We start from the raw sequence: 25,153 nt of genomic DNA, 5'->3' as shown, positions 1-25,153 counted from the left end.
TTGTAGTTTTAAAACGTTTAATATTATTAATTGGTGATATGTATGATAAATATATTTAAAAAAAATCTTTTAATAATAATAATAATAATAATAATTATATATAAGTATAAAATATATATAAAAATATAATATTATTAGGTATAACTCAGTATAAGTAGGTACCTACGTTTTACGTTGTTGACGATAATATTGTGACATTAAAATATTATAAATTTTATATTTTCTACCCGCTAAAATGGTCAAAACAAGAATCCAAAAATACCACTGAAAAGTAACTGAGATTCTAATATACTATTAAATAATGTCATACAAAATTTTACTAATATAAATATTGTTGTATTTCAAGTAAATATAGGTTATGCACGATATATTGTGTATGCTAAAAACAACTTATAAACAAATAAAAAAATATTAATTACCTAAATCCACAGCCGGGAAAGTTAATGATGGTTTTAAACTTATATAATTTTAGTAAAGTATTTTTTTTTTTCAAATAAATTAAAAGGTATGTTATTACACATCTTTAATACATTAATTAAAATAAATAAAAAAAAGACCAAAATGACCGGGTTTGGCTAATAAGTCGCCAGTTTAGTTGAGATCTTAGCCAGATGGCTAAGAAGTCCGTTGATTGGCCTAGAAGTATCCAAATTAGCAAAGTACTCAGCAAGTTGGCAATGAAATAAGCCAGTTGGCTGAGAAGTCACTAGGTTATCTGAGAATTTAGCCGATTGGCTAAGAAGTCAGCAGGTTATCTGATAACTTAGCCGGTCGGCTAATAAGTCACCGGGTTATCTTATATCTTAGCTGATAGGCTAAGAAGTCCGTCGATTGGCCTAGAAGTATCCAAATTAGCTAAGTACTCAGCAAGTTGGTTATGAAGGACTTCAGTTGGCCAAGAAGTCAGCAGGTTGGCCGAGAAATCACCAGTTTAGACAAAATTCGTAAAAACCACGATGATTTACGAATATTAATTTGTAGTTTTAAAACGTTTAATATTATTAATTGGTGGTATGTATGATAAATATATTTAAAAAAAATCTTTTAATAATAATAATAATAATAATAATTATATATAAGTATAAAATATATATAAAAATATAATATTATTAGGTATAACTCAGTATAAGTAGGTACCTACGTTTTACGTTGTTGACGATAATATTGTGACATTAAAATATTATAAATTTTATATTTTCTACCCGCTAAAATGGTCAAAACAAGAATCCAAAAATACCACTGAAAAGTAACTGAGATTCTAATATACTATTAAATAATGTCATACAAAATTTTACTAATATAAATATTGTTGTATTTCAAGTAAATATAGGTTATGCACGATATATTGTGTATGCTAAAAACAACTTATAAACAAATAAAAAAATATTAATTACCTAAATCCACAGCCGGGAAAGTTAATGATGGTTTTAAACTTATATAATTTTAGTAAAGTATTTTTTTTTTTCAAATAAATTAAAAGGTATGTTATTACACATCTTTAATACATTAATTAAAATAAATAAAAAAAAAACCAAAATGACCGGGTTTGGCTAATAAGTCGCCAGTTTAGTTGAGATCTTAGCCAGATGGCTAAGAAGTCCGTTGATTGGCTTAGAAGTATCCAAATTAGCAAAGTACTCAGCAAGTTGGCAATGAAATAAGCCAGTTGGCTGAGAAGTCACTAGGTTATCTGAGAATTTAGCCGATTGGCTAAGAAGTCAGCAGGTTATCTGATAACTTAGCCGGTCGGCTAATAAGTCACCGGGTTATCTTATATCTTAGCTGATAGGCTAAGAAGTCCGTCGATTGGCCTAGAAGTATCCAAATTAGCTAAGTACTCAGCAAGTTGGTTATGAAGGACTTCAGTTGGCCAAGAAGTCAGCAGGTTGGCCGAGAAATCACCAGTTTAGACAAAATTCGTAAAAACCACGATGATTTACGAATATTAATTTGTAGTTTTAAAACGTTTAATATTATTAATTGGTGGTATGTATGATAAATATATTTAAAAAAAATCTTTTAATAATAATAATAATAATTATATATAAGTATAAAATATATATAAAAATATAATATTATTAGGTATAACTCAGTATAAGTAGGTACCTACGTTTTACGTTGTTGACGATAATATTGTGACATTAAAATATTATAAATTTTATATTTTGTACCCGCTAAAATGGTCAAAACAAGAATCCAAAAATACCACTGAAAAGTAACTGAGATTCTAATATACTATTAAATAATGTCATACAAAATTTTACTAATATAAATATTGTTGTATTTCAAGTAAATATAGGTTATGCACGATATATTGTGTATGCTAAAAACAACTTATAAACAAATAAAAAAATATTAATTACCTAAATCCACAGCCGGGAAAGTTAATGATGGTTTTAAACTTATATAATTTTAGTAAAGTATTTTTTTTTTTCAAATAAATTAAAAGGTATGTTATTACACATCTTTAATACATTAATTAAAATAAATAAAAAAAAGACCAAAATGACCGGGTTTGGCTAATAAGTCGCCAGTTTAGTTGAGATCTTAGCCAGATGGCTAAGAAGTCCGTTGATTGGCCTAGAAGTATCCAAATTAGCTAAGTACTCAGCAAGTTGGTTATGAAGGACTTCAGTTGGCCAAGAAGTCAGCAGGTTGGCCGAGAAATCACCAGTTTAGACAAAATTCGTAAAAACCACGATGATTTACGAATATTAATTTGTAGTTTTAAAACGTTTAATATTATTAATTGGTGGTATGTATGATAAATATATTTAAAAAAAATCTTTTAATAATAATAATAATAATAATAATTATATATAAGTATAAAATATATATAAAAATATAATATTATTAGGTATAACTCAGTATAAGTAGGTACCTACGTTTTACGTTGTTGACGATAATATTGTGACATTAAAATATTATAAATTTTATATTTTCTACCCGCTAAAATGGTCAAAACAAGAATCTAAAAATACCACTGAAAAGTAACTGAGATTCTAATATACTATTAAATAATGTCATACAAAATTTTACTAATATAAATATTGTTGTATTTCAAGTAAATATAGGTTATGCACGATATATTGTGTATGCTAAAAACAACTTATAAACAAATAAAAAAATATTAATTACCTAAATCCACAGCCGGGAAAGTTAATGATGGTTTTAAACTTATATAATTTTAGTAAAGTATTTTTTTTTTTCAAATAAATTAAAAGGTATGTTATTACACATCTTTAATACATTAATTAAAATAAATAAAAAAAAGACCAAAATGACCGGGTTTGGCTAATAAGTCGCCAGTTTAGTTGAGATCTTAGCCAGATGGCTAAGAAGTCCGTTGATTGGCCTAGAAGTATCCAAATTAGCAAAGTACTCAGCAAGTTGGCAATGAAATAAGCCAGTTGGCTGAGAAGTCACTAGGTTATCTGAGAATTTAGCCGATTGGCTAAGAAGTCAGCAGGTTATCTGATAACTTAGCCGGTCGGCTAATAAGTCACCGGGTTATCTTATATCTTAGCCGGTTGGCTAAGAAGTCACCAGGATTGGCCAAATCCTCTAGGTTTTGCCGAGAACTCCCACATATAGGATTTGTTGACGACAGGTTAGCTGAGAACTCAGTTAGTTGGCTATGAAGTAAGCCAGTTGGCTGAGAAGTCACTAGGTTAACTCAGCCGGTCGGCTAAGAAGTCAGCAGGTTGGCCGAGAAGTCACCAGTTTAGGCCAACATCGCCATGGCTAAAAAACCAGTCGGTGGCATAGAATAATCCAGGTTAGCAGAGAACTTAGCTAGTCGGCTAAGAAGTCACAAGGTTATCTGATAACTTAGCCGGTCGGCTAATAAGTCACCGGGTTATCTTATATCTTAGCTGGTAGGCTAAGAAGTCCGTCGATTGGCCTAGAAGTATCCAAATTAGCTAAGTACTCAGCGAATTGGCTATGAAGTCAGTCAGTTGGCCAAGAAGTCAGCAGGTTGACCGCGAAATCACCAGTATAGGCAAAAATCGTAAAAACCACGATGATTTACGAATATTAATTTGTAGTTTTAAAACGTTTAATATTATTAATTGGTGGTATGTATGATAAATATATTTAAAAAAAATCTTTTAATAATAATAATAATAATAATAATTATATATAAGTATAAAATATATATAAAACTATAATATTATTAGGTATAACTCAGTATAAGTAGGTACCTACGTTTTACGTTGTTGACGATAATATTGTGACATTAAAATATTATAAATTTTATATTTTCTACCCGCTAAAATGGTCAAAACAAGAATCCAAAAATACCACTGAAAAGTAACTGAGATTCTAATATACTATTAAATAATGTCATACAAAAATATCGAAAATAAAACAATTTTATTATAAATAAATTTCTAAAGTTTTAAATCAGTAAGGGGAAGAACGGGACAAAATGCGTTCCGCATAACTTTTGTCTGGACAACAGGATACGAAAATTACAAAACGTTTTTCTTTTTCATATAATGTACCCATACTATCAATTACCATACATTTTGTTATCATAAAACTATCATACAATTATTATTTTTGTTTCTAATAACAGTTTGTGTAAAATTGTATTACCTATTCTAAATTAAATAAATAAAAAAAAAATATCTTATAATATAATAGTCCATTATAGGTATGGTCCAAAAGGTCGGAGACTCCGGGGTTGGGTCACTGATTCCAATATAACTTCATTATTATTATTTGGTACATGCACGACGATTTTTTTTCACTAAAACTACAAATATTACTAATTTATGGTAAGTATTAAAAAATACTTACTTCTGTTATCATCATCGTCATTCATCACTACCCTCTCTTTAAATTTCATTACAACTGCAACAACTTCACTAGGCTCTATTGCAGGTTTTCTTCCAACCATTTTGAAAATGCACTTTAATGTAGCCATATAAAAAATAGCTCAAACAGTCACAATATTCAAATAGTATAAACTACAGAAAAGAGTTGTTATACGATTGACTGGTTTAAGCAAAATTAAATAAACCCGAAACGAAAATTAATTAAATGGATATAAAAATAGACACAATGTTGTAATGCAAGAATCTAAAAATAATATTTACGACAAAAATATACTAATATCAGTATACTATAATAAATCTTATTAACGTTTAATTTTCCAACACAAACATCACGTAGGTATAATACTAATATAGATATTGTTGTACTTCAAGTAAGAAAGTTATGCACGTTATACTGTGTATATAATTAAAAACAACTTATAAATAAATAAAATAATATAATTACCTAGATCCACGGCTGGGCAAGTTAATGATAGTTTTTTACTTATATAATTTAAGTAAAGTATTTTTTTTTCAATTAAATTAAAAGTTATGTTATTACACATCTTTAATACATCAATTAAATTAAAATAAGGTTAACAATTACTATTAATTTAACTTGACTTTAAAAATTTAACTTAAGTGTAAAAGGTGCTTACTGTATTGTTTTACATTTATAAACAAATTCCAAAAATGGTCATACAAATTAATACAAATGGCGTTTAATTGTTTCGCATAGAAAAAACTAGAATATTCCAAATAGGATGGGCAGGGGGACATGGGAAAATTGGTTTTTCTATTATAACTCGGGAGGGGGTCGCATACAAATTCCAAAAATGGTCATACAAATTCATACGAATAGCGTTTAATTGTTTCGCGTAGGAAAAAGTAGAAAATTCCGATACAAATTCATACAAATAGCGTTAAAATAATGACAATCCAAGATATTCGATTCATTACATATTACGCGGAATGGGTCATAAACCTCACAGACGCATTTTACTAATATAAATATTGTTGTATTTCAAGTAAATATAGGTTATGCACGATATATTGTGTATGCTAAAAACAACTTATAAACAAATAAAAAAATATTAATTACCTAAATCCACAGCCGGGAAAGTTAATGATGGTTTTAAACTTATATAATTTTAGTAAAGTATTTTTTTTTTTCAAATAAATTAAAAGGTATGTTATTACACATCTTTAATACATTAATTAAAATAAATAAAAAAAAGACCAAAATGACCGGGTTTGGCTAATAAGTCGCCAGTTTAGTTGAGATCTTAGCCAGATGGCTAAGAAGTCCGTTGATTGGCCTAGAAGTATCCAAATTAGCAAAGTACTCAGCAAGTTGGCAATGAAATAAGCCAGTTGGCTGAGAAGTCACTAGGTTATCTGAGAATTTAGCCGATTGGCTAAGAAGTCAGCAGGTTATCTGATAACTTAGCCGGTCGGCTAATAAGTCACCGGGTTATCTTATATCTTAGCTGATAGGCTAAGAAGTCCGTCGATTGGCCTAGAAGTATCCAAATTAGCTAAGTACTCAGCAAGTTGGTTATGAAGGACTTCAGTTGGCCAAGAAGTCAGCAGGTTGGCCGAGAAATCACCAGTTTAGACAAAATTCGTAAAAACCACGATGATTTACGAATATTAATTTGTAGTTTTAAAACGTTTAATATTATTAATTGGTGGTATGTATGATAAATATATTTAAAAAAAATCTTTTAATAATAATAATAATAATAATAATTATATATAAGTATAAAATATATATAAAAATATAATATTATTAGGTATAACTCAGTATAAGTAGGTACCTACGTTTTACGTTGTTGACGATAATATTGTGACATTAAAATATTATAAATTTTATATTTTCTACCCGCTAAAATGGTCAAAACAAGAATCCAAAAATACCACTGAAAAGTAACTGAGATTCTAATATACTATTAAATAATGTCATACAAAATTTTACTAATATAAATATTGTTGTATTTCAAGTAAATATAGGTTATGCACGATATATTGTGTATGCTAAAAACAACTTATAAACAAATAAAAAAATATTAATTACCTAAATCCACAGCCGAGAAAGTTAATGATGGTTTTAAACTTATATAATTTTAGTAAAGTATTTTTTTTTTTCAAATAAATTAAAAGGTATGTTATTACACATCTTTAATACATTAATTAAAATAAATAAAAAAAAGACCAAAATGACCGGGTTTGGCTAATAAGTCGCCAGTTTAGTTGAGATCTTAGCCAGATGGCTAAGAAGTCCGTTGATTGGCCTAGAAGTATCCAAATTAGCAAAGTACTCAGCAAGTTGGCAATGAAATAAGCCAGTTGGCTGAGAAGTCACTAGGTTATCTGAGAATTTAGCCGATTGGCTAAGAAGTCAGCAGGTTATCTGATAACTTAGCCGGTCGGCTAATAAGTCACCGGGTTATCTTATATCTTAGCTGGTAGGCTAAGAAGTCCGTCGATTGGCCTAGAAGTATCCAAATTAGCTAAGTACTCAGCGAATTGGCTATGAAGTCAGTCAGTTGGCCAAGAAGTCAGTAGGTTGACCGCGAAATCACCAGTATAGGCAAAAATCGTAAAAACCACGATGATTTACGAATATTAATTTGTAGTTTTAAAACGTTTAATATTATTAATTGGTGGTATGTATGATAAATATATTTAAAAAAAATCTTTTAATAATAATAATAATAATAATAATTATATATAAGTATAAAATATATATAAAACTATAATATTATTAGGTATAACTCAGTATAAGTAGGTACCTACGTTTTACGTTGTTGACGATAATATTGTGACATTAAAATATTATAAATTTTATATTTTCTACCCGCTAAAATGGTCAAAACAAGAATCCAAAAATACCACTGAAAAGTAACTGAGATTCTAATATACTATTAAATAATGTCATACAAAATTTTACTTATATAAATATTGTTGTATTTCAAGTAAATATAGGTTATGCACGATATATTGTGTATGCTAAAAACAACTTATAAACAAATAAAAAAATATTAATTACCTAAATCCACAGCCGGGAAAGTTAATGATGGTTTTAAACTTATATAATTTTAGTAAAGTATTTTTTTTTTTCAAATAAATTAAAAGGTATGTTATTACACATCTTTAATACATTAATTAAAATAAATAAAAAAAAGACCAAAATGACCGGGTTTGGCTAATAAGTCGCCAGTTTAGTTGAGATCTTAGCCAGATGGCTAAGAAGTCCGTTGATTGGCCTAGAAGTATCCAAATTAGCAAAGTACTCAGCAAGTTGGCAATGAAATAAGCCAGTTGGCTGAGAAGTCACTAGGTTATCTGAGAATTTAGCCGATTGGCTAAGAAGTCAGCAGGTTATCTGATAACTTAGCCGGTCGGCTAATAAGTCACCGGGTTATCTTATATCTTAGCCGGTTGGCTAAGAAGTCACCAGGATTGGCCAAATCCACTAGGTTTTGCCGAGAACTCCCACATATAGGATTTGTTGACGACAGGTTAGCTGAGAACTCAGTTAGTTGGCTATGAAGTAAGCCAGTTGGCTGAGAAGTCACTAGGTTAACTCAGCCGGTCGGCTAAGAAGTCAGCAGGTTGGCCGAGAAGTCACCAGTTTAGGCCAACATCGCCATGGCTAAAAAAACAGTCGGTGGCATAGAATAATCCAGGTTAGCAGAGAACTTAGCTAGTCGGCTAAGAAGTCACAAGGTTATCTGATAACTTAGCCGGTCGGCTAATAAGTCACCGGGTTATCTTATATCTTAGCTGGTAGGCTAAGAAGTCCGTCGATTGGCCTAGAAGTATCCAAATTAGCTAAGTACTCAGCGAATTGGCTATGAAGTCAGTCAGTTGGCCAAGAAGTCAGCAGGTTGACCGCGAAATCACCATTATAGGCAAAAATCGTAAAAACCACGATGATTTACGAATATTAATTTGTAGTTTTAAAACGTTTAATATTATTAATTGGTGGTATGTATGATAAATATATTTAAAAAAAATCTTTTAATAATAATAATAATAATAATAATTATATATAAGTATAAAATATATATAAAAATATAATATTATTAGGTATAACTCAGTATAAGTAGGTACCTACGTTTTACGTTGTTGACGATAATATTGTGACATTAAAATATTATAAATTTTATATTTTCTACCCGCTAAAATGGTCAAAACAAGAATCCAAAAATACCACTGAAAAGTAACTGAGATTCTAATATACTATTAAATAATGTCATACATAATTTTACTAATATAAATATTGTTGTATTTCAAGTAAATATAGGTTATGCACGATATATTGTGTATCCTAAAAACAACTTATAAACAAATAAAAAAATATTAATTACCTAAATCCACAGCCGGGAAAGTTAATGATGGTTTTAAACTTATATAATTTTAGTAAAGTATTTTTTTTTTTCAAATAAATTAAAAGGTATGTTATTACACATCCTTAATACATTAATTAAAATAAATAAAAAAAAGACCAAAATGACCGGGTTTGGCTAATAAGTCGCCAGTTTAGTTGAGATCTTAGCCAGATGGCTAAGAAGTCCGTTGATTGGCCTAGAAGTATCCAAATTAGCAAAGTACTCAGCAAGTTGGCAATGAAATAAGCCAGTTGGCTGAGAAGTCACTAGGTTATCTGAGAATTTAGCCGATTGGCTAAGAAGTCAGCAGGTTATCTGATAACTTAGCCGGTCGGCTAATAAGTCACCGGGTTATCTTATATCTTAGCCGGTTGGCTAAGAAGTCACCAGGATTGGCCAAATCCACTAGGTTTTGCCGAGAACTCCCACATATAGGATTTGTTGACGACAGGTTAGCTGAGAACTCAGTTAGTTGGCTATGAAGTAAGCCAGTTAGCTGAGAAGTCACTAGGTTAACTCAGCCGGTCGGCTAAGAAGTCAGCAGGTTGGCCGAGAAGTCACCAGTTTAGGCCAACATCGCCATGGCTAAAAAACCAGTCGGTGGCATAGAATAATCCAGGTTAGCAGAGAACTTAGCTAGTCGGCTAAGAAGTCACAAGGTTATCTGATAACTTAGCCGGTCGGCTAATAAGTCACCGGGTTATCTTATATCTTAGCTGGTAGGCTAAGAAGTCCGTCGATTGGCCTAGAAGTATCCAAATTAGCTAAGTACTCAGCGAATTGGCTATGAAGTCAGTCAGTTGGCCAAGAAGTCAGCAGGTTGACCGCGAAATCACCAGTATAGGCAAAAATCGTAAAAACCACGATGATTTACGAATATTAATTTGTAGTTTTAAAACGTTTAATATTATTAATTGGTGGTATGTATGATAAATATATTTAAAAAAAATCTTTTAATAATAATAATAATAATAATAATTATATATAAGTATAAAATATATATAAAACTATAATATTATTAGGTATAACTCAGTATAAGTAGGTACCTACGTTTTACGTTGTTGACGATAATATTGTGACATTAAAATATTATAAATTTTATATTTTCTACCCGCTAAAATGGTCAAAACAAGAATCCAAAAATACCACTGAAAAGTAACTGAGATTCTAATATACTATTAAATAATGTCATACAAAAATATCGAAAATAAAACAATTTTATTATAAATAAATTTCTAAAGTTTTAAATCAGTAAGGGGAAGAACGGGACAAAATGCGTTCCGCATAACTTTTGTCTGGACAACAGGATACGAAAATTACGAAACGTTTTTCTTTTTCATATAATGTACCCATACTATCAATTACCATACATTTTGTTATCATAAAACTATCATACAATTATTATTTTTGTTTCTAATAACAGTTTGTGTAAAATTGTATTACCTATTCTAAATTAAATAAATAAAAAAAAAATATCTTATAATATAATAGTCCATTATAGGTATGGTCCAAAAGGTCGGAGACTCCGGGGTTGGGTCACTGATTCCAATATAACTTCATTATTATTATTTGGTACATGCACGACGATTTTTTTTCACTAAAACTACAAATATTACTAATTTATGGTAAGTATTAAAAAATACTTACTTCTGTTATCATCATCGTCATTCATCACTACCCTCTCTTTAAATTTCATTACAACTGCAACAACTTCACTAGGCTTTATTGCAGGTTTTCTTCCAACCATTTTGAAAATGCACTTTAATGTAGCCATATAAAAAATAGCTCAAACAGTCACAATATTCAAATAGTATAAACTACAGAAAAGAGTTGTTATACGATTGACTGGTTTAAGCAAAATTAAATAAACCCGAAACGAAAATTAATTAAATGGATATAAAAATAGACACAATGTTGTAATGCAAGAATCTAAAAATAATATTTACGACAAAAATATACTAATATCAGTATACTATAATAAATCTTATTAACGTTTAATTTTCCAACACAAACATCACGTAGGTATAATACTAATATAGATATTGTTGTACTTCAAGTAAGAAAGTTATGCACGTTATACTGTGTATATAATTAAAAACAACTTATAAATAAATAAAATAATATAATTACCTAGATCTACGGCTGGGCAAGTTAATGATAGTTTTTTACTTATATAATTTAAGTAAAGTATTTTTTTTTCAATTAAATTAAAAGTTATGTTATTACACATCTTTAATACATCAATTAAATTAAAATAAGGTTAACAATTACTATTAATTTAACTTGACTTTAAAAATTTAACTTAAGTGTAAAAGGTGCTTACTGTATTGTTTTACATTTATAAACAAATTCCAAAAATGGTCATACAAATTCATACGAATAGCGTTTAATTGTTTCGCGTAGGAAAAAGTAGAAAATTCCGATACAAATTCATACAAATAGCGTTAAAATAATGACAATCCAAGATATTCGATTCATTACATATTACGCGGAATGGGTCATAAACCTCACAGACGCATTTTACTAATATAAATATTGTTGTATTTCAAGTAAATATAGGTTATGCACGATATATTGTGTATGCTAAAAACAACTTATAAACAAATAAAAAAATATTAATTACCTAAATCCACAGCCGGGAAAGTTAATGATGGTTTTAAACTTATATAATTTTAGTAAAGTATTTTTTTTTTTCAAATAAATTAAAAGGTATGTTATTACACATCTTTAATACATTAATTAAAATAAATAAAAAAAAGACCAAAATGACCGGGTTTGGCTAATAAGTCGCCAGTTTAGTTGAGATCTTAGCCAGATGGCTAAGAAGTCCGTTGATTGGCCTAGAAGTATCCAAATTAGCAAAGTACTCAGCAAGTTGGCAATGAAATAAGCCAGTTGGCTGAGAAGTCACTAGGTTATCTGAGAATTTAGCCGATTGGCTAAGAAGTCAGCAGATTATCTGATAACTTAGCCGGTCGGCTAATAAGTCACCGGGTTATCTTATATCTTAGCTGATAGGCTAAGAAGTCCGTCGATTGGCCTAGAAGTATCCAAATTAGCTAAGTACTCAGCAAGTTGGTTATGAAGGACTTCAGTTGGCCAAGAAGTCAGCAGGTTGGCCGAGAAATCACCAGTTTAGACAAAATTCGTAAAAACCACGATGATTTACGAATATTAATTTGTAGTTTTAAAACGTTTAATATTATTAATTGGTGGTATGTATGATAAATATATTTAAAAAAAATCTTTTAATAATAATAATAATAATAATAATTATATATAAGTATAAAATATATATAAAAATATAATATTATTAGGTATAACTCAGTATAAGTAGGTACCTACGTTTTACGTTGTTGACGATAATATTGTGACATTAAAATATTATAAATTTTATATTTTCTACCCGCTAAAATGGTCAAAACAAGAATCCAAAAATACCACTGAAAAGTAACTGAGATTCTAATATACTATTAAATAATGTCATACAAAATTTTACTAATATAAATATTGTTGTATTTCAAGTAAATATAGGTTATGCACGATATATTGTGTATGCTAAAAACAACTTATAAACAAATAAAAAAATATTAATTACCTAAATCCACAGCCGGGAAAGTTAATGATGGTTTTAAACTTATATAATTTTAGTAAAGTATTTTTTTTTTTCAAATAAATTAAAAGGTATGTTATTACACATCTTTAATACATTAATTAAAATAAATAAAAAAAAGACCAAAATGACCGGGTTTGGCTAATAAGTCGCCAATTTAGTTGAGATCTTAGCCAGATGGCTAAGAAGTCCGTTGATTGGCCTAGAAGTATCCAAATTAGCAAAGTACTCAGCAAGTTGGCAATGAAATAAGCCAGTTGGCTGAGAAGTCACTAGGTTATCTGAGAATTTAGCCGATTGGCTAAGAAGTCAGCAGATTATCTGATAACTTAGCCGGTCGGCTAATAAGTCACCGGGTTATCTTATATCTTAGCTGATAGGCTAAGAAGTCCGTCGATTGGCCTAGAAGTATCCAAATTAGCTAAGTACTCAGCAAGTTGGTTATGAAGGACTTCAGTTGGCCAAGAAGTCAGCAGGTTGGCCGAGAAATCACCAGTTTAGACAAAATTCGTAAAAACCACGATGATTTACGAATATTAATTTGTAGTTTTAAAACGTTTAATATTATTAATTGGTGGTATGTATGATAAATATATTTAAAAAAAATCTTTTAATAATAATAATAATAATAATAATAATTATATATAAGTATAAAATATATATAAAAATATAATATTATTAGGTATAACTCAGTATAAGTAGGTACCTACGTTTTACGTTGTTGACGATAATATTGTGACATTAAAATATTATAAATTTTATATTTTCTACCCGCTAAAATGGTCAAAACAAGAATCCAAAAATACCACTGAAAAGTAACTGAGATTCTAATATACTATTAAATAATGTCATACAAAATTTTACTAATATAAATATTGTTGTATTTCAAGTAAATATAGGTTATGCACGATATATTGTGTATCCTAAAAACAACTTATAAACAAATAAAAAAATATTAATTACCTAAATCCACAGCCGGGAAAGTTAATGATGGTTTTAAACTTATATAATTTTAGTAAAGTATTTTTTTTTTTCAAATAAATTAAAAGGTATGTTATTACACATCTTTAATACATTAATTAAAATAAATAAAAAAAAGACCAAAATGACCGGGTTTGGCTAATAAGTCGCCAGTTTAGTTGAGATCTTAGCCAGATGGCTAAGAAGTCCGTTGATTGGCCTAGAAGTATCCAAATTAGCAAAGTACTCAGCAAGTTGGCAATGAAATAAGCCAGTTGGCTGAGAAGTCACTAGGTTATCTGAGAATTTAGCCGATTGGCTAAGAAGTCAGCAGGTTATCTGATAACTTAGCCGGTCGGCTAATAAGTCACCGGGTTATCTTATATCTTAGCCGGTTGGCTAAGAAGTCACCAGGATTGGCCAAATCCACTAGGTTTTGCCGAGAACTCCCACATATAGGATTTGTTGACGACAGGTTAGCTGAGAACTCAGTTAGTTGGCTATGAAGTAAGCCAGTTAGCTGAGAAGTCACTAGGTTAACTCAGCCGGTCGGCTAAGAAGTCAGCAGGTTGGCCGAGAAGTCACCAGTTTAGGCCAACATCGCCATGGCTAAAAAACCAGTCGGTGGCATAGAATAATCCAGGTTAGCAGAGAACTTAGCTAGTCGGCTAAGAAGTCACAAGGTTATCTGATAACTTAGCCGGTCGGCTAATAAGTCACCGGGTTATCTTATATCTTAGCTGGTAGGCTAAGAAGTCCGTCGATTGGCCTAGAAGTATCCAAATTAGCTAAGTACTCAGCGAATTGGCTATGAAGTCAGTCAGTTGGCCAAGAAGTCAGCAGGTTGACCGCGAAATCACCAGTATAGGCAAAAATCGTAAAAACCACGATGATTTACGAATATTAATTTGTAGTTTTAAAACGTTTAATATTATTAATTGGTGGTATGTATGATAAATATATTTAAAAAAAATCTTTTAATAATAATAATAATAATAATAATTATATATAAGTATAAAATATATATAAAACTATAATATTATTAGGTATAACTCAGTATAAGTAGGTACCTACGTTTTACGTTGTTGACGATAATATTGTGACATTAAAATATTATAAATTTTATATTTTCTACCCGCTAAAATGGTCAAAACAAGAATCCAAAAATACCACTGAAAAGTAACTGAGATTCTAATATACTATTAAATAATGTCATACAAAAATATCGAAAATAAAACAATTTTATTATAAATAAATTTCTAAAGTTTTAAATCAGTAAGGGGAAGAACGGGACAAAATGCGTTCCGCATAACTTTTGTCTGGACAACAGGATACGAAAATTACGAAACGTTTTTCTTTTTCATATAATGTACCCATACTATCAATTACCATACATTTTGTTATCATAAAACTATCATACAATTATTATTTTTGTTTCTAATAACAGTTTGTGTAAAATTGTATTACCTATTCTAAATTAAATAAATAAAAAAAAAATATCTTATAATATAATAGTCCATTATAGGTATGGTCCAAAAGGTCGGAGACTCCGGGGTTGGGTCACTGATTCCAATATAACTTCATTATTATTATTTGGTACATGCACGACGATTTTTTTTCACTAAAACTACAAATATTACTAATTTATGGTAAGTATTAAAAAATACTTACTTCTGTTATCATCATCGTCATTCATCACTACCCTCTCTTTAAATTTCATTACAACTGCAACAACTTCACTAGGCTTTATTGCAGGTTTTCTTCCAACCATTTTGAAAATGCACTTTAATGTAGCCATATAAAAAATAGCTCAAACAGTCACAATATTCAAATAGTATAAACTACAGAAAAGAGTTGTTATACGATTGACTGGTTTAAGCAAAATTAAATAAACCCGAAACGAAAATTAATTAAATGGATATAAAAATAGACACAATGTTGTAATGCAAGAATCTAAAAATAATATTTACGACAAAAATATACTAATATCAGTATACTATAATAAATCTTATTAACGTTTAATTTTCCAACACAAACATCACGTAGGTATAATACTAATATAGATATTGTTGTACTTCAAGTAAGAAAGTTATGCACGTTATACTGTGTATATAATTAAAAACAACTTATAAATAAATAAAATAATATAATTACCTAGATCCACGGCTGGGCAAGTTAATGATAGTTTTTTACTTATATAATTTAAGTAAAGTATTTTTTTTTCAATTAAATTAAAAGTTATGTTATTACACATCTTTAATACATCAATTAAATTAAAATAAGGTTAACAATTACTATTAATTTAACTTGACTTTAAAAATTTAACTTAAGTGTAAAAGGTGCTTACTGTATTGTTTTACATTTATAAACAAATTCCAAAAATGGTCATACAAATTAATACAAATGGCGTTTAATTGTTTCGCATAGAAAAAACTAGAATATTCCAAATAGGATGGGCAGGGGGACATGGGAAAATTGGTTTTTCTATTATAACTCGGGAGGGGGTCGCATACAAATTCCAAAAATGGTCATACAAATTCATACGAATAGCGTTTAATTGTTTCGCGTAGGAAAAAGTAGAAAATTCCGATACAAATTCATACAAATAGCGTTAAAATAATGACAATCCAAGATATTCGATTCATTACATATTACGCGGAATGGGTCATAAACCTCACAGACGCATTTTACTAATATAAATATTGTTGTATTTCAAGTAAATATAGGTTATGCACGATATATTGTGTATGCTAAAAACAACTTATAAACAAATAAAAAAATATTAATTACCTAAATCCACAGCCGGGAAAGTTAATGATGGTTTTAAACTTATATAATTTTAGTAAAGTATTTTTTTTTTTCAAATAAATTAAAAGGTATGTTATTACACATCTTTAATACATTAATTAAAATAAATAAAAAAAAGACCAAAATGACCGGGTTTGGCTAATAAGTCGCCAGTTTAGTTGAGATCTTAGCCAGATGGCTAAGAAGTCCGTTGATTGGCCTAGAAGTATCCAAATTAGCAAAGTACTCAGCAAGTTGGCAATGAAATAAGCCAGTTGGCTAAGAAGTCAGCAGGTTATCTGATAACTTAGCCGGTCGGCTAATAAGTCACCGGGTTATCTTATATCTTAGCCGGTTGGCTAAGAAGTCACCAGGATTGGCCAAATCCACTAGGTTTTGCCGAGAACTCCCACATATAGGATTTGTTGACCACAGGTTAGCTGAGAACTCAGTTAGTTGGCTATGAAGTAAGCCAGTTGGCTGAGAAGTCACTAGGTTAACTCAGCCGGTCGGCTAAGAAGTCAGCAGGTTGGCCGAGAAGTCACCAGTTTAGGCCAACATCGCCATGGCTAAAAAACCAGTCGGTGGCATAGAATAATCCAGGTTAGCAGAGAACTTAGCTAGTCGGCTAAGAAGTCACAAGGTTATCTGATAACTTAGCCGGTCGGCTAATAAGTCACCGGGTTATCTTATATCTTAGCTGGTAGGCTAAGAAGTCCGTCGATTGGCCTAGAAGTATCCAAATTAGCTAAGTACTCAGCGAATTGGCTATGAAGTCAGTAAGTTGGCCAAGAAGTCAGCAGGTTGACCGCGAAATCACCAGTATAGGCAAAAATCGTAAAAAACACGATGATTTACGAATATTAATTTGTAGTTTTAAAACGTTTAATATTATTAATTGGTGGTATGTATGATAAATATATTTAAAAAAAATCTTTTAATAATAATAATAATAATAATAATTATATATAAGTATAAAATATATATAAAACTATAATATTATTAGGTATAACTCAGTATAAGTAGGTACCTACGTTTTACGTTGTTGACGATAATATTGTGACATTAAAATATTATAAATTTTATATTTTCTACCCGCTAAAATGGTCAAAACAAGAATCCAAAAATACCACTGAAAAGTAACTGAGATTCTAATATACTATTAAATAATGTCATACAAAAATATCGAAAATAAAACAATTTTATTATAAATAAATTTCTAAAGTTTTAAATCAGTAAGGGGAAGAACGGGACAAAATGCGTTCCGCATAACTTTTGTCTGGACAACAGGATACGAAAATTACGAAACGTTTTTCTTTTTCATATAATGTACCCATACTATCAATTACCATACATTTTGTTATCATAAAACTATCATACAATTATTATTTTTGTTTCTAATAACAGTTTGTGTAAAATTGTATTACCTATTCTAAATTAAATAAATAAAAAAAAAATATCTTATAATATAATAGTCCATTATAGGTATGGTCCAAAAGGTCGGAGACTCCGGGGTTGGGTCACTGATTCCAATATAACTTCATTATTATTATTTGGTACATGCACGACGATTTTTTTTCACTAAAACTACAAATATTACTAATTTATGGTAAGTATTAAAAAATACTTACTTCTGTTATCATCATCGTCATTCATCACTACCCTCTCTTTAAATTTCATTACAACTGCAACAACTTCACTAGGCTCTATTGCAGGTTTTCTTCCAACCATTTTGAAAATGCACTTTAATGTAGCCATATAAAAAATAGCTCAAACAGTCACAATATTCAAATAGTATAAACTACAGAAAAGAGTTGTTATACGATTGACTGGTTTAAGCAAAATTAAATAAACCCGAAACGAAAATTAATTAAATGGATATAAAAATAGACACAATGTTGTAATGCAAGAATCTAAAAATAATATTTACGACAAAAATATACTAATATCAGTATACTATAATAAATCTTATTAACGTTTAATTTTCCAACACAAACATCACGTAGGTATAATACTAATATAGATATTGTTGTACTTCAAGTAAGAAAGTTATGCACGTTATACTGTGTATATAATTAAAAACAACTTATAAATAAATAAAATAATATAATTACCTAGATCCACGGCTGGGCAAGTTAATGATAGTTTTTTACTTATATAATTTAAGTAAAGTATTTTTTTTTCAATTAAATTAAAAGTTATGTTATTACACATCTTTAATACATCAATTAAATTAAAATAAGGTTAACAATTACTATTAATTTAACTTGACTTTAAAAATTTAACTTAAGTGTAAAAGGTGCTTACTGTATTGTTTTACATTTATAAACAAATTCCAAAAATGGTCATACAAATTAATACAAATGGCGTTTAATTGTTTCGCATAGAAAAAACTAGAATATTCCAAATAGGATGGGCAGGGGGACATGGGAAAATTGGTTTTTCTATTATAACTCGGGAGGGGGTCGCATACAAATTCCAAAAATGGTCATACAAATTCATACGAATAGCGTTTAATTGTTTCGCGTAGGAAAAAGTAGAAAATTCCGATACAAATTCATACAAATAGCGTTAAAATAATGACAATCCAAGATATTCGATTCATTACATATTACGCGGAATGGGTCATAAACCTCACAGACGCATTTTACTAATATAAATATTGTTGTATTTCAAGTAAATATAGGTTATGCACGATATATTGTGTATGCTAAAAACAACTTATAAACAAATAAAAAAATATTAATTACCTAAATCCACAGCCGGGAAAGTTAATGATGGTTTTAAACTTATATAATTTTAGTAAAGTATTTTTTTTTTCAAATAAATTAAAAGGTATGTTATTACACATCTTTAATACATTAATTAAAATAAATAAAAAAAAGACCAAAATGACCGGGTTTGGCTAATAAGTCGCCAGTTTAGTTGAGATCTTAGCCAGATGGCTAAGAAGTCCGTTGATTGGCCTAGAAGTATCCAAATTAGCAAAGTACTCAGCAAGTTGGCAATGAAATAAGCCAGTTGGCTGAGAAGTCACTAGGTTATCTGAGAATTTAGCCGATTGGCTAAGAAGTCAGCAGATTATCTGATAACTTAGCCGGTCGGCTAATAAGTCACCGGGTTATCTTATATCTTAGCTGATAGGCTAAGAAGTCCGTCGATTGGCCTAGAAGTATCCAAATTAGCTAAGTACTCAGCAAGTTGGTTATGAAGGACTTCAGTTGGCCAAGAAGTCAGCAGGTTGGCCGAGAAATCACCAGTTTAGACAAAATTCGTAAAAACCACGATGATTTACGAATATTAATTTGTAGTTTTAAAACGTTTAATATTATTAATTGGTGGTATGTATGATAAATATATTTAAAAAAAATCTTTTAATAATAATAATAATAATAATAATTATATATAAGTATAAAATATATATAAAAATATAATATTATTAGGTATAACTCAGTATAAGTAGGTACCTACGTTTTACGTTGTTGACGATAATATTGTGACATTAAAATATTATAAATTTTATATTTTCTACCCGCTAAAATGGTCAAAACAAGAATCCAAAAATACCACTGAAAAGTAACTGAGATTCTAATATACTATTAAATAATGCCATACAAAATTTTACTAATATAAATATTGTTGTATTTCAAGTAAATATAGGTTATGCACGATATATTGTGTATGCTAAAAACAACTTATAAACAAATAAAAAAATATTAATTACCTAAATCCACAGCCGGGAAAGTTAATGATGGTTTTAAACTTATATAATTTTAGTAAAGTATTTTTTTTTTTCAAATAAATTAAAAGGTATGTTATTACACATCTTTAATACATTAATTAAAATAAATAAAAAAAAGACCAAAATGACCGGGTTTGGCTAATAAGTCGCCAGTTTAGTTGAGATCTTAGCCAGATGGCTAAGAAGTCCGTTGATTGGCCTAGAAGTATCCAAATTAGCAAAGTACTCAGCAAGTTGGCAATGAAATAAGCCAGTTGGCTGAGAAGTCACTAGGTTATCTGAGAATTTAGCCGATTGGCTAAGAAGTCAGCAGGTTATCTGATAACTTAGCCGGTCGGCTAATAAGTCACCGGGATTGGCCAAATCCACTAGGTTTTGCCGAGAACTCCCACATATAGGATTTGTTGACGACAGGTTAGCTGAGAACTCAGTTAGTTGGCTATGAAGTAAGCCAGTTGGCTGAGAAGTCACTAGGTTAACTCAGCCGGTCGGCTAAGAAGTCAGCAGGTTGGCCGAGAAGTCACCAGTTTAGGCCAACATCGCCATGGCTAAAAAACCAGTCGGTGGCATAGAATAATCCAGGTTAGCAGAGAACTTAGCTAGTCGGCTAAGAAGTCACAAGGTTATCTGATAACTTAGCCGGTCGGCTAATAAGTCACCGGGTTATCTTATATCTTAGCTGGTAGGCTAAGAAGTCCGTCGATTGGCCTAGAAGTATCCAAATTAGCTAAGTACTCAGCGAATTGGCTATGAAGTCAGTCAGTTGGCCAAGAAGTCAGCAGGTTGACCGCGAAATCACCAGTATAGGCAAAAATCGTAAAAACCACGATGATTTACGAATATTAATTTGTAGTTTTAAAACGTTTTATATTATTAATTCGTGGTATGTATGATAAATATATTTAAAAAAAATCTTTTAATAATAATAATAATAATAATAATTATATATAAGTATAAAATATATATAAAAATATAATATTATTAGGTATAACTCAGTATAAGTAGGTACCTACGTTTTACGTTGTTGACGATAATATTGTGACATTAAAATATTATAAATTTTATATTTTCTACCCGCTAAAATGGTCAAAACAAGAATCCAAAAATACCACTGAAAAGTAACTGAGATTCTAATATACTATTAAATAATGTCATACAAAATTTTACTAATATAAATATTGTTGTATTTCAAGTAAATATAGGTTATGCACGATATATTGTGTATGCTAAAAACAACTTATAAACAAATAAAAAAATATTAATTACCTAAATCCACAGCCGGGAAAGTTAATGATGGTTTTAAACTTATATAATTTTAGTAAAGTATTTTTTTTTTTCAAATAAATTAAAAGGTATGTTATTACACATCTTTAATACATTAATTAAAATAAATAAAAAAAAGACCAAAATGACCGGGTTTGGCTAATAAGTCGCCAGTTTAGTTGAGATCTTAGCCAGATGGCTAAGAAGTCCGTTGATTGGCCTAGAAGTATCCAAATTAGCAAAGTACTCAGCAAGTTGGCAATGAAATAAGCCAGTTGGCTGAGAAGTCACTAGGTTATCTGAGAATTTAGCCGATTGGCTAAGAAGTCAGCAGGTTATCTGATAACTTAGCCGGTCGGCTAATAAGTCACCGGGTTATCTTATATCTTAGCCGGTTGGCTAAGAAGTCACCAGGATTGGCCAAATCCACTAGGTTTTGCCGAGAACTCCCACATATAGGATTTGTTGACGACAGGTTAGCTGAGAACTCAGTTAGTTGGCTATGAAGTAAGCCAGTTGGCTGAGAAGTCACTAGGTTAACTCAGCCGGTCGGCTAAGAAGTCAGCAGGTTGGCCGAGAAGTCACCAGTTTAGGCCAACATCGCCATGGCTAAAAAACCAGTCGGTGGCATAGAATAATCCAGGTTAGCAGAGAACTTAGCTAGTCGGCTAAGAAGTCACAAGGTTATCTGATAACTTAGCCGGTCGGCTAATAAGTCACCGGGTTATCTTATATCTTAGCTGGTAGGCTAAGAAGTCCGTCGATTGGCCTAGAAGTATCTAAATTAGCTAAGTACTCAGCGAATTGGCTATGAAGTCAGTCAGTTGGCCAAGAAGTCAGCAGGTTGACCGCGAAATCACCAGTATAGGCAAAAATCTTCATGTTAACTGAAAACTTAGCCATCTGGTTAAGAAACCAGTCGGTTGGCCTAGAAGTATCCAGGTTATCTGAGAACTTAGCCGTTTAGCTAAGAAGTCAGCAGGTTGGCCAAGAATCACCAGTTTTAGCCAAAATCACAATGTTAGCCGAAAACTTAACCATCGGACTAAGAAACCAGCTGGTTGGCATAGAATAATCCAGGTTAGCTGTGAACTCAGCTGGTCAGCTAAAATGTAACTTGGTTGGATGAGAATTCAGCAGGTTGGCCGAGAAGTTACCAGGAAAGATCAAAAACACCGGGTTTGGCTCAGAATTCTCACTGTTTGTTTGATAAGTCGCCAGGTTAGCCGAAATCTTAGCCATCTGGCTAAGAAGTCCGTCGATTGGCCTAGGAGTATCCAAATTAGCTAAGTATTCAGCAAGTTGGCAATGAAGTAAGCCAGTTAGTTGAGAAGTCACTAGGTTAACTTAACCGGTTGGCTAAGAAGTCGGCAGGTTGGCCGAGAAGTCACCAGGATTAGACAAAGCCACAAGGTATTACTGAGAACGCCCAAGGATTGGACAAGAAGACGATAGGTTAGCTGAGAATTCAGTCACCTAGATAAGAACGCAGCAAGTTGGCTAAAAAACCAGTCGGTTGTGTAACGTATGTTACATCATTACGTTTATTTTATAATCATCATAATATGCACAATAGGCATATTATGCGCTGACTATAATATATTAAGCCCCTCCGGTTTAGGTGCCACTTATATTATATTTTATGATTGTAAGGCTCCGGACTGTCGTATATTACAGACAGTCGTCAAAATAATATTATTTAAAATATATGTAATATAGGTGGGAATATTTCAAATTGTAAATTATTGACATAGGTCAGGCCAGCGAAGCAATATGTGCTGAGGCGACAATAATATTTTCTATATAACACCGCCGTACGCGCAGGCACGGCCCCCGTTGTCGCTGAGTGATTCGGCGAGGACGTAGCTACGACGTGCGTGTGAAACGCCGATCGTAGTACGGGCTAGGCGATCTGAATTTGCTAAGTGTTTTATTTTATGTTTGTTTTAATACAATAAAAGTGTTTCCGACCTGAAAACCCGAGTTAAACATTATTTTAGTCATTCTTACGTTCTTACCTTTTATAGGAACAGAGCCGGGATATACGTACTATGTGTCAATGAAGTTTTATTAAACTGAATAGTGCCAAGGTATATGTAATCTTTGAGTCATTTCAACTAGATAGGAACGAACTAAGAATTGACAAGCGCCTACCATCGTACCTCAACGAGTTAACAGTGCCATTCTAATTAACTTTAGAGAGTGTCATTAACTAGAGAATACGAGGGTAAGGCGATAGTTGGTTTACCGCGTATTGTCTAATACGGGTGATACCACAGAGTGGCGCCCAACGGGGTTCTTATTCACGGGCGGAGACATTTTTTTTTTGTGCGTGTGCCCTGGTACCTCAACCTTGGCACGTTTAATTTTTCGAAGTGTTTATGTACGAGAAGTACAACAGTTTTTACGTGTGGTCTGGGAAAAATTCCCTTGGCACACCAATTTTTTGTACAAGTGAAGTACGACAATTGTGTACGTTTTGGGTAGTAAAACCCGGAGCAAGTTTAGTGTTTTTACCTGTTAAAGTAAAATATACTTTTTGTGTGTGTTTTGGGGTGCAGTAGTAACCCAGAACGCAATTTTGTGCGCGTGTATACCGAGTGAGTAACACATACGCGTTCGATAAATTTTTCTTACGGAAAAAGCAACGCTTGTACCTCGTGAGTACACCAATATATAATTTTTTGTTTTTTTTTTTGTACAAGTGAAGTGCGACTAATTGTACATTTCTGGTATTGTAACCGGGAGCAAATTTTTAGTGCTTTACAAGTTAAAATAACAGTTATAAGAGTTTTGGGTACAGTAGAAACCCAGAACGCAATTGTGTGCGTGTATACCGATTAACTAACAAATACGCGTTCGATTTTTGTCTTACCGACAAGACAACGTTTGTGCCGCGTGAGTACAATTTTGCTAACCGTGCGTCTACAGATATACGCCAAGGTGAGCAACGTTTTGTAATATACTTAAATATTAATATTAGGATTGTAGATTAGTTTTTTTAATAATTTAAATAATTTTTATTTTAATTTTCGTTCGCCCTTTAAAATTGTATTTAGTTTATTTCAAAAAAAAATATATTTTAATTTTAATTCTTAAATTATTCAAAAATTAAGTAGTTATTGTTAAGTATAAATATATTAATAAAAATCAACTTCTTTCACTACAAAATAACAACGCAAATAAATTAATAATTCAGGCAGACAAAATTTTAAGACACTAGTAATACCTTATATCAAAATAATAAAAAAAACAAAAATCCAAAACACAAATGGAAAAAATGATAATTAAACCAGATAGTTTTTCCGGACAAGGAGACATCAAAATATTTCTTAGACAGTACGAAAAAGCAGCACAAATAAACAATTGGGACGACAATGAAAAAATGAAATTCTTATCAATATTTCTGAAAGATACTGCCAACAAATTTTTACAAAACTTGGAAAACAAAGAAAGAAACTGGTCATGGGAAAATCTAAAAAGTGAGTTCATAAACGAATTTCAACCAATAGGATACTATATAATACTGAAAGACAAATTAGAAAATAGAAAACAAAACGACTTAGAG

This window comes from Metopolophium dirhodum, chromosome 1 (assembly GCF_019925205.1).
Source record: "Metopolophium dirhodum isolate CAU chromosome 1, ASM1992520v1, whole genome shotgun sequence".
NCBI classification, from domain to species: domain Eukaryota; kingdom Metazoa; phylum Arthropoda; class Insecta; order Hemiptera; family Aphididae; genus Metopolophium; species Metopolophium dirhodum.
Note: the sequence above shows the minus strand (reverse complement) of the source record.